Below are 11,773 nucleotides of genomic sequence, written 5' to 3' on the forward strand. Positions count from 1 at the left end.
TATCAGCATCAGTGTGCACTTCCAAGAAGCCTTTCTCTGTCGTCCAGACCATTCTCAGGATTGCAGAAGCCTGCATTGTCACATGCTCACCGGGTGCTATTCTGACCCCACTCAGAGTCCCTGAAAAAAAAAAAAAAAGGAAAGTGCAGGGGCTGCGGTCCCTGTCCTGGAGCACAACCTGTGTATTGTTCTGCCAAGCTCAGACAGTGCCAAGCCAGGTGAGCCCCTTGGGCCCCACTTTTTTTCCAGCAATAATTAAAATATTTATTTAAAGTAATACATTTACAGCCCAAATAGTTCTACATTGTACATTTCAGGTTTAACCAACTTCATAAAAATACTTGAGAACAGCTGTATCCACAGATTTAGACTACTAAATTATTTCTTTGCCCATTCTTCTCTCTCTTTTCTTTCCTGAATAACCTCTTTCAGATATAGTTCAAGTAGAATTTATCCTCCTCATACTCTGTCCACCGCTCTTTAGGCAGGATCTGCTGCCTCATGCCCAGGTCCAGTGCTCTCTTAATGAGAAACACTCTGTAGTTATAAAGGTTCTCAGGAAGCCTTCTTATGGCTTCTTTTATATCGTCATCCTCATATATTGTATCATCTAGTGTTAAGCCCAGTTTATTGAATCTGTGCTGCACCAGGGGTTGGAATGAATTCCAACATCCACATGGCATGATTAAAGAACATGCTCTATAGGCGAAAGGGGAAATTTCCAGAGGCCAGTGCAGAACCAGAGAAGAGAAGGAATCTTCTCTGGTCCAGTGCAGAACCAGAGAAGAGGAATCTGTCTGCATTCTCCTTTCAGCCACAGAGAATTGTGCCCGGGGCTCAGACTCTGCTGATTGGCAGTTTGGTCTCTGTTCCATGACCAGACCCTCCCCCATGGGCCTCCCTTTGTCTAGGGTAATTGTAGGACAGCCCATTTGACATGGAGACTATCTAGGCAGCTTGGACCAGTGGTCTGATCAGGGCCAGTGGGAGAGGGCAGAGTAGGCAGGATGCAAAGAATGTTTCTGGGCCTGAGCAACCACAGCAGCTCCAGGCCAGACCCTCCCCTTCCTCCAGGCCAGCCCCTCCCCTTCCTCCAGACTTGGGGAGCCTAGGAAGAGGAGGGGGAGTCTGCATCTGGTCATGCACAAAAACCACCCACAGGACGTCTTGAACACTTGGGCCTGGACCCCAGGCTGTCTTCCCAAGTCAGGCTGATAACAATGCTTACAACCAAGCTCAGGGCTTCTAGAAACATGATTCACAAAGCAGAGCTGGCTTTTAACAGAATCATGAGTTTCATTTGGGGATCAAATAGAATCTCCCTCCCTGGGAAGTGGATTGAATCAGAAATGCTCTATTTTGACTCAGTGACAGAGAGGCAAGTCTGGATGAGACCAGATGACTAAAGGATGGCTCACAGAAGGGTTCTTATTTAATCCTATTCTTCCTACAGAGCAGAGGGTCCGTGCAGTCACTGGGCATTGGTGCCACTGACAATGTTCCAGAAGGAGGGATGAATAATGCCAGCTAATGAGTCAGGCTGGCTGCAGGCGCTGTGGTGAGCACCCACAAATCCTGGGGCGAGTTGAGGTAAACTGTTGTATCCACCTTGGAATAAAATGACTAAACAGTAAGATCCAAGCCTTGTTCTGAAAGGAACAATTTGTTTAAAAATAAAGTTTCCCCAGGAAAGTAAAGAAAAGCAATCAGTTCACGTTTCCAGCAACACTGTCCACATAAAAACCTGTGTTCTCAGTGGAGGCTGGAGACACAGAATGGGCTAGTTGGGGAGGTGGTGGTCTCTCCTGCCTGGGAAGCCAGGAGTGTTAGGCTGAATTTTCACTGGCCTGAGATGATTTAAGTGTTATTCTGCCTAAAAGCAAGTAACAGAACCACCAAAGGGCAAGCCTGTGGGGCAAATGATGGTGTCTTTAGCTGAATATCTTGTTTGAGAAACCGTTTGTTAAGCACCAATATCCTCCTGTTTAATCCGAATAATAACTCCATGAGGTAGACATTAATATGATTGTCACCATTTTACAGGTTAAAAAAATTGTGGCAATGTCCTGCAAAAGGTGAATGGATCACCTATCACGTAGCCAGATGACTTAATAGTAAAAAGAAATGAGCTATCAAGCCACAAAAAGACATGGAAATTAATTGCGTTTTGCTAAGTGAAAGCCAATCTGAAAAGACTACATGCGTGCTGCATGATTCCAACTATAGGACGTTCTGGAAAAGGCAAAACTCTGGAGACGATAACAAGCCAGGGGTTATGGAGGAGTGAAGGATGAATGGATAGAGCTAATATACTCTGTCTGATGTTATACTGGTGAATATACATCATTATGCATTTGTCAAAACCCATAGAATGTACAACACAAAGAATAAATTCCAATGTGAACTATGGATTTTGGTTGATTGAAAAAACAAAACAAGTGAGGGGAGGGATAAATTGGAAATTTGGGGTTAACAGGTATGCACTACTGTACATAAACAATAAGGACCTACTTGTAGCACAGGGAACTATTCATATTTTGTAAGAACCTATAATGTGAAAGAATCTGAAAGAGAATAAATAAACATAACTGAGTCACTTCGCTGTATACCTGAAACATTGTAAATCAACTACAATAAAAAACAAAAACATATTGTACAACACCGGGAAATAGAAAATATTTTATAATAATTATAAATGGAATATAACCTTTAAAAGTTGGTTACAATCACTGTATTGTATGCCTGAAACTTATAAATATGATATGCCAGCTACCCTTTGATAAAGAATAAATTAAAAACAAAACAAAACTGTGGTAGGTACTTACCCACCATTCATGTTCCCTGTGCCACACCTCCCCCATCCTTCATGCTGTGCCCAGCATGCAGGGCTCAGTAAGTGTTTGTCAGATGAACAACTGAATAAGTGCCTTCTAACAGACGCAACTGTACTCAGTTAGCAGGTGGACATTTCTCTTATCCCTGGGAATGAATCATGATTAGTTCAAATCAGGTGTGGCAGCTTGGTTCCTTGTGCAGTGATTGGCCTAGGAGTGGGTGTACAGCCCAGTCTGGCCAATAAGACACAGCAGAACAGATGTTTAATAGGATATGTCAGAATGGTGGTACTAGTTATTAAACTAGTGAAATACTTCTGTACCAGGTGGTAAATACTGTTCCCCTGGTCTTCTCTTCCCTTGCGTCTCTTCATAATCCAGCATCTACAAGGTTACTTCTGGCATTGAAGGGGCTTCCAAGACTCTGCTCCAGGGCTACATCCAGCATTTGATCTGTTCTGATTATCCTTGAATAAAATTTCTCCTTGAATAAAAAAGCAAAGGCTCATATCTTTTTGCTCATATCCTTTCTTCCTGCTGTATCACTGTTGTTAGCACCATGGCAGCCATCTTGTAACCATGAGGCAACAAGATGATGATAAGACAAACAGAACCTGAGTCCTTAATGATGCTGGTAAGCCATACTGCATCAAACCTGGAGCTGTCCTCCCTCTAGATGTGATACTATGTGAAACAAATATCTTTCATAGAAGGTTTAAGTTGTTCTGTTATTGTTCTAAACAATACAGACTCAGGCTCAATGGGTTAAGTAATAATCACTTGATACTGAGTGCTAACCATGTGTCAAGTGCTATGCTAAGCTACTTGTGCCCATCATCTCCTTTGCTCTTCTCAGTAACGTTTGATAGGTACTATTGTTATCCTCTTTTCAGAAAAGGAAACTAAGGCTTGGGAGATTTAAAAACTTCCTGAAGCTCGTGAAACCAGCAATCTAGAACTTGCACCCAGCTCTGGGCTGTACTAGAATACAAATTGTCTTTGTATTCATTTTGACTGCACACAAAGAAGACCTTGTGGGAAGATTTTTTAGGGCAGGAAGGATTTACCTTGGGAGGGCCACTGGCCCTCAGATGGGTCCCTGGCATGTGGCAGCTCCATGGCCTGGTCCCATATCCCAAGTCTGGCCCCTGATGTGCAGGTTAAGAAATTCAATTGTCAGTTACCCCAGGCTGAGTGGATGCCAGGTATCTGCCACACAAAAAACACAAGTAAGTGGGTGAAAAGAAGAGCTATCAAGCAGATCAGGTGCAGGTGAGCACTCGCTGGCACCTTCTCTCCCTTGAGGCTTGAAGATGCAAGCACATGGAAAATTAGATTACAAACCAGGAAGCTGCCTGCTAGACATGGGCTCCGAGATGATAGAGAGCTAGTGATCCTCACTGCAGATGTTCCCAGGCTCTGCAGCCCCTGCAGACAGATGGGGAACTCACTGTGTGGGCCAAGGCACCCACCTGCAGACACTTACATCACTGGGCTTGCTCGGATTTTGCACATTTTTCACTTGGATGTGTGAATGCCTTCAGGCAGCTCGCTCCTAGCTTCCCAGCTGAAACCAAGTCATTCTCCTTCAGGGTGATTCTGTCTAGTTTGTAGGCAGCCATTACAATCTTGCTTCATCATTAAACTCCCTGGAGGCAATCTTGTTTCTGACTCCTTGTTAGTCCAATACTCCACCTGAGGTTTATGTTTTGGTCCTACATGGAGTTTCATTCAAAAAAGCATCCTCTGACTGTGACAGTAATTTAAAGAAATTCTGATCTTACTTGGGTGGCTCAGGAACACTCAGGGGAATAATCCATAGCAATCCTGGGTTGGGATGATCCCCTGGAGGAGGGCATGGCAACCCACTCTAGTAATCTTGCTTGGAAAATCCCCATGGACAGAGGAGCCTGGCAAGCTACAGTCCATGGGGTTGTAGAAGAGTCGGACATGATTTAGTGACTAAACAACAATAACAAATGTGTCTCTGAGCTCCTCTGTTCCCTGGCTCTCATGGTCCCACACTTCCTCCAGAATCTCCAGCATCTGAAACAAGACTCAAGCACAGGTGGCTTTTTTCTTCTTTTTCTGCTTCTTACTTTGCATCTCTTTGTTCTATAAATTGACTCAGCCACTCTACTAAGACCTGTGTCCTTTTCTTCCAGCTTGTCCTCTCTCTCTTGGTTCTGCATCACAAAAGCTACCCCGTTAGGGGATGGGCAGGAACAGGTGTTAAAGGTTTGCATCCATCGAAATCTCCCCCAGCAGACACCAACCTGGACCCTGACGACAAGATGGTGCCCATGGCAGGGTTCTGGCCTCCACGGAGCTTCCAAGTTCTTGAAAGATACAGGTTGAGGCAACCTAGCCCAACTTGAGGGAGCTCTGACGGACAGGTGGGTGTGTGGATACAGACATAGGTTGGGTGCATACTGAGGACCATGTGGACCTATTGCATGGATACTTACTGGCTGTATTGCTGCACCACCATTGGGAACCATGGCTGAGAATGTGGAGTCAGTGGAGAGAAAACCTCAAAGAGGAAAAGGGGCTACGTCTTGCCTTAAGAGAAGTTAAGTGCTTTAGTAGAAGGAAAGCGGCCTTGCCCTGGTCAGAGAGACATATGCAAGATTATGCATTCCTTCCTGTCACACCAACAAAGGAAAGGGATCAGGGCAGCAGCGAGGCCTCCACCTCTGGCCACGGGGACAAACTGGAGAAGTTAGTTACCTGTGCCTCTCTGTCCTGTGGGGGCGGAATAGAGGAATGGAGAGATATGGGTGCAGCCTAGAGGAAGGGTAGGTGCAAGCTCCCAGGGGCTGACCTGTGAAGCAGTGATGTCCCAGGATTTGTTCTGCTTCATCCATTCTCACCTCCAAGCCTCCCAAGGTTTTTTCTATTACAAATAATGTGGCTATAAACATCCTTGGACATTAGCCTAGGGTGCTTTAGCTTCTATAGGGTAGATTCACAGGAATGAAATTGCTGAGTCAAAGCTTTGATTTTTTTTTTTTTTTAAATTGTAATGGATGTTGTCAGGTTGCTTTCCAAAATGCCTATAACCATTCGCCATTCCACAAACAATGCAAGAGAGTTCCTTTTGCTCTGCATGGTTCAGTCACCCAGTCGTGTCTGACTCTTGTCACCCCATGAACTGTAGCCCACCAGCCTCCTCTGTCCATGGGATTCTCCAGGGAAGAATACTGGAGTAGGTTGTCATTTCCTTTTCCAGTGGATCTTCCTGACCCAGGAATTGAACCCGGGTCTCCTGCATTTCAAGGAGATTCTTTACTGACTGAGCTATGAGGGAAGCCCAATTTTTCTGCATCACTGTCATCAAAGGTGTTCCAGCTATTTTCATTTTTTCAAGTGTGGTGGATATAAAATTACTTTAATCTGCATATCCCTGGTGAGTTTTGGGCATCTTTTCAGATGTTTGTTGCTATTGAGATCTGCTTTCTCTGAATTGTTATTTTTTTCCTTTCTTATTTCTTTTCTCTTATTTTTTGGTACTTTCTTTTCAATTGTATATTACTTGTATATTATAAATATGCTTGTATATTATACATTAAATATTTCTTGTTACAAATATAATATTTACTATACATTTATATATGCTATATATGTATATTTGCATACATACAAATAAATATTAATATTATAAATATTTTACTCTGAACATCTATGCCCTTCAGCTTGAGAAAATTATTTTCTGCTATTTGATGACTTTCCACTCTTATTTTCCATGTTCACTGTTTCTGGAACTCATGAATCAGCTTGAAGTCCTGCGGGCAGGCAGTTGGGAAGGGAAGATGGGGGTGAAGCGGGAAGAGCAGGGACAAGGTGGAACCACAGCACGAGTTAAGCCCCACAGGCAGGACAGAGTGACACCGGTGCCTGTTTTTGTCACCTTGACCCTTTGCTGTGATGTGGGTGTCTGCCAAACACACACCTGGCCCCCAGGAGCTAGAGAGGCTAAAAGTGGAGCGGGAGCTGCTGATTAGATGAAAGTGAAAGTTAAGCCGCTCAGTCATGTCCGATTCTTTGTGACCCCGTGGACTGTAGCCCACCAGGCTCCTTCATCCATGGGATTCTCCAGGCGAGAATACTGGAGTGGGTTGCCATTTCCTTCTCCAGGGGATCTTCCCGACCCACGGATTGAACTCAGGTCTCCCACATTGCAAGCAGACGCTTTACCCTCTGAGCACCAGGGAATCCCACTCATCAGATGAGTGCACACACTGAGTTACAAATTGGTGGCCACTTCACTTCCACCCTTCAAATCACTCCTATCTCTCTTTTGGCCAACCCCAACCAAAATATACAGGGAAGGGAATTCTGGGAAATGTAGTTCAGCCAAGCCAAGCAGTTTAGTCACAAAGCCACCAGAGCTTTCTTTGAAATCTTACTTAACACTCATATAGCACACATATAACTATATGCCAACTACTGTGCTAAACATTGTGTGTATATTAACTCATTTAATTGTTATAATGCTCCTTACAAGTAGCTATTGTTATAAATATTCCCATTTTGCAGAGGGAGAAACTGAAAATAGAAAGGCTAAGTAAGCTGCTTAAGGCAGCCAGCAGGTAAGTGGGAGAGCTGGGCTATAAACCCAGGAAGTCTGACTCCAGGGTTTGCACACTACGCCACAGTGCAAAGGCAGCATTGTGCCCTGGCCAAGTAGATATTTAAAAGTGAAAATTGGTGAGCTGTAGAGCTTTATGTGGGGAGTTGTGTATTGATTGGTTGTGCTTTTATTTTGGACTCTCCCACAAATTTGTTGAATTCTGTACACTAAGGAATGTGTGTTCCAGTAATAGAGGGTCAAAATGAAATAGACTGCTCAAAGAATCTGCATTTTGTCCTCTCTTGATTCCTGTGCCCTCACTTCTCAAGTGCAGGCAATGCCAGCAGAAGGATGAGGTGGGCTCTCAGGAGGCCACTTCAAGGCCCCTCCTGTCTCTCTGCAGGCTCCAGGCTCCCAGGACTGAGATCCCTGGGCTGGGGTAGCCCCAGAGATGCCTCTGCATGCTGAGCCTCTCTCTGCAAGGTAGAAACGTGAGCTAACAGAGCCCGCTTTGCCACGGGTGCTATTCCCCTGGCACGGAGGAGAAAGCATGGGCTGCCTCTATGTTTAGGCACAGCCTGGTCTTCAACAAGGAACCTGAATCCCACACAAAATGGCAAGATACCTCCCCATGCCTTTTGCCTGGTGGCTCAGCTGTAAAAAGTCCTGAAATACAGGAGAGAAGGGTTTGGTCACTGGGTTGGAAGATCCCCTGGAGGAGGAAATGGCAACCCACTCCAGTATTCTTGCCTGGGAAATCTTAAGGACAGAAGAGCATGGCGGGCTACAGTCCATGGGGTTGCAGGAATCGAACACAACTTAGCGACTAAACCACCACCACCACCACCAAGTAGGTCATTAGAAGGGATGGGGGTAGCAACCTTGGTTTCCGACATTTTATAACCCTGGCCTCCTGCTCTGAAGCGCCTCACTCATGTGTACAGAACCCTGGTGCCCCCAAAGGCGAAGGCTGAGTGTGGGGTCACCTGGCCCCCTCAGCCCCGCTCAGGAGCCAGGGACCAGACCTCTCCCGGGGATCAAAACCTTCACTCCTGAGGCCTACCTGCGGCTGCTGTGGGCAGTGCAGGAGGTCACAGAGAAGCCTCCGGCCTGGCTTCCCCGTGCTGATACCCAAGCCTGAATGGTTGGCTGGACCATTGTCTGCTCAGGAGCTGCACCCCGCCCTCCCCCAAGCCCCCACAGTGGGTGTGAGAAGGCAGGTTAGCGCGTGACGCAGTGATCCTCAAACTTGAGTACATAGCACAATCCCCTGGAGGGTTTAGGCCACCAGCCCCGCCCCCAAAGCGACCGAGGCCTGTGACTGTGCATTTCTTACAAGTTCCCAGTCGCTGCAGCTACCTCTGCCAGGAGGACCCCGCTTGGAGAACCACCTCTGCAGAACACCATATTGTCCTCTGAGGCATGATGCCCTTCCAGTACGCACTGCTAAACTGCTGCTGCCAACCCAGCCCGGGGTTAGCAGGGGTGGGACGGGGGAGCAGCCTGGAAGCCGGCCTTTCCTGCCCGCTGGCTCCCAGCACGGAGTTGCACAGCATCAGCAAAAGCCGCCAGAGAGGCCCCGGCCCTCAGTTGAGCCAGTCGCCTACACAAAGCGTCCTCTGTGGTGCAGACTTGCTGACAAGCACCACCCTGTGTTTTGGGGATGAACCAAATCTTCATGACATTAGACCCGTGGATTCCTGGCTCTGAAAACTAACGCGAAAAGTCCCCCTGCTCTGCCAGCTGGCCCACCCAGGGCCCGCCTCTGCAGGCCGGAAATGGAGTCTGGCCGGCCGGAAGTCTAAGAGTTACTTCCGGTGCCCCTGACACTGCCACCCCAATAGAGCTGAGGTGAGAATACTGTACTTCACAATCCCCTTGGCCTCTCCCACTTTGGCCTTAAAGGGCCTGTGACCGGACCCAGTACTCAGAACCAGAGTCAGGGGCCGGGCTGGCAGGTGGGAGCCACTCAGACCCGTCAAGGATGTCAGCTTTGCAGACAATCATGGAGGCGCAGGGAGCCTCACTTGACTTAAGTGTCCCTCTCAGAGCTTCCGTGGACGCCTAATTGTTTCTCGCTCTTTGGCTTTCAGAGTCTCAAGTCTCCTGACCTCTCTTCATTTTCCCATCACAATGAACTTCAGGTGATGGGCGAGGTATTCGTGCCTACAAAGATCTACTAACGACCTTCTTGGTGTTTAAACACAGGCTGTCTGGTCCACATGTCTTAACCTGGGCCCTGAACCCAAATACGGACAACGAGGTGAGTAGGTCAGCAGGTACTGAGGTGTTATTCATCTATCACGTGTTGTCAAGTGGAACTGGAGGGTTCGGAAAGATGCCTGACTGGAAAAACTTCAACCGCCCTTTGTCTCAGACTCCAGAGAAAAAAACAGAACATTCCTCACTGGGGTTCTTTCTGTTGAGTGTTTTTGCATGGTGACCAATCAGCAGACATTTGCAGTAGGTAGAATAAATCACAGAGTTGTGCTGGCCATCAGAAGTCATTTATTTCACTAACTTTCAAGGGAATTTAAGAAGTTCAGAAAACTGCATGTATACGAGTAAATTCTAAACTCAAGCACAAAGAGGAGCAGTAAGTTTATTAATATAAAATTTGTTTCTCTCTGCTACTGCTAATAAATATTAAATAAATATTTGTTAAAAATGGATTTGAAGGGGATGCAAAATTATAACTTGTCACAGATCTCACTATGACTCTGTGTAGATGTTTCTGAATTAAATCCTGTGGCCCCGGCTCAGGCCCTAGGCTGACCAAGGCTCTCTGCCTCAGGTTTAAGTAGGCTAATAACCAAGATTGAGGCAGTACAAGCTTTATTCGGTGGCCAAAGAAAGGAGAAGCAGAAACTAAGTTTACAGCTCAACTTCTTGCCCATCTGGAAAAAGACAAAGGCAGGAGGAATGAGGCTAGTGATGGGGAGGCAGGTGCATTAGTCTACTGGGAAAGGGACCAGGCTTCTTTCCAGGCAGTGGATGCCATCCTCTTTTTATCCCTTTTGGTCTTTACTGTCAGTCCTGGTCACTAATAGGTGTGCCATTTATTTACTAATGAAGTAAAATGAATGAAGTGTATAATGAGACTCAGCATCTGTTGAAGGTCACATTCCTGCCATCTTGGTCCTGGCTAGTTCCATTTAGTTTCTTTTTTTTTTTTTTGCCACACCATGTAGCACTCAGGATCTTAGTTCAGCAACCAGGTATTGGGGAACCCTGTGCATCCCCTGTTTTGGAAGCACAGAGTCTTAACCACTGGACTGCTAAGAAAGTCTCCATCTCATTATTGTTTGTTTGTAGCTTCCTTTATAATATCTGAACCCTTTAACTTAAGATTTATGTTAATTCCTACTAAAGGTGGGGTCATAGGTTTTGAGCAAAGATCTAGAGCAGCTCTGGTAGCATAAAATCTATGAAATGTAAGCTTGTCCAATTTTCGGGGTGAGTATTCATAGCTTTTGTTGCGTCACTAAAAACACCATGAACAACATCACCAGCTGGAAAAGGACAGGAACCAATGGCTTAGATAAAGCTCACAAGCCACTCCGACTTCTCTCCCCTCCCCTCCTTCTCTCTGCCCAGATGTCTCCAATCCTGGCTTTCCCCTGTGGACCTGATGAGGCACTAGCCTGGAGTCACATGTTTCACGAATCACCACCCAACTGTGGGTTAAAGTGAGCTGAAGGGCTTTTATAAACTGAATGAAATAATATGTATAGAAATACTTTACAAAATTATTCAAAAGTAAGGAGTTGAGGAAAAGGTAGGGAGTTGCCAGTATTGTGTTAGTGCAATGACCAATTCCCTGTCTCCTGACCACCTATCCGTGGGTATTTACTTAGTGCTGTAAGTGCTGAAGGGTACTGATGACCACAGCTAAGGTGTGCTGGTAGCTTCCTGTTCCACTTATTCCCCACCCTAACCCTATGGGCCAACATTGGCTGGATCATGGAGAAAGCAAGAGAGTTCCAGAAAAACATCTATTTCTGCTTTATTGACTATGCCAAAGCCTTTGACTGTGTGGATCACAATAAACTGTGGAAAATTCTGAAAGAGATGGGAATACCAGACCACCTGACCTGCCTCTTGAGAAATTTGTATGCAGGTCAGGAAGCAAGAGTTAGAACTGGACATGGAACAACAGAATGGTTCCAAATAGGAAAAGGAGTACATCAAGGCTGTATATTGTCACCCTGTTTGTTTAACTTCTATGCAGAGTACATCATGAGAAACACTGGACTGGAAGAAACACAAGCTGGAATCAAGATTGCCGGGAGAAATAACAATAACCTCAGATATGCAGATGACACCACCCTTATGGCAGAAAGTGAAGAGGAACTCAAAAGCCTCT

At 45.9% G+C, this 11,773-nt stretch overlaps 1 pseudogene; it reads right to left on the reverse strand.

The window, feature by feature from the left end:
• Positions 1–282: 282 nt before the first annotated feature.
• Positions 283–11,773, reverse strand: part of LOC105005532 — a 106,183-nt pseudogene continuing 94,692 nt past the window's right edge.

This window comes from Bison bison, unplaced genomic scaffold (assembly GCF_000754665.1).
Source record: "Bison bison bison isolate TAMUID 2011002044 unplaced genomic scaffold, Bison_UMD1.0 scf7180017864491, whole genome shotgun sequence".
Taxonomy (NCBI): Eukaryota; Metazoa; Chordata; class Mammalia; order Artiodactyla; family Bovidae; genus Bison; species Bison bison.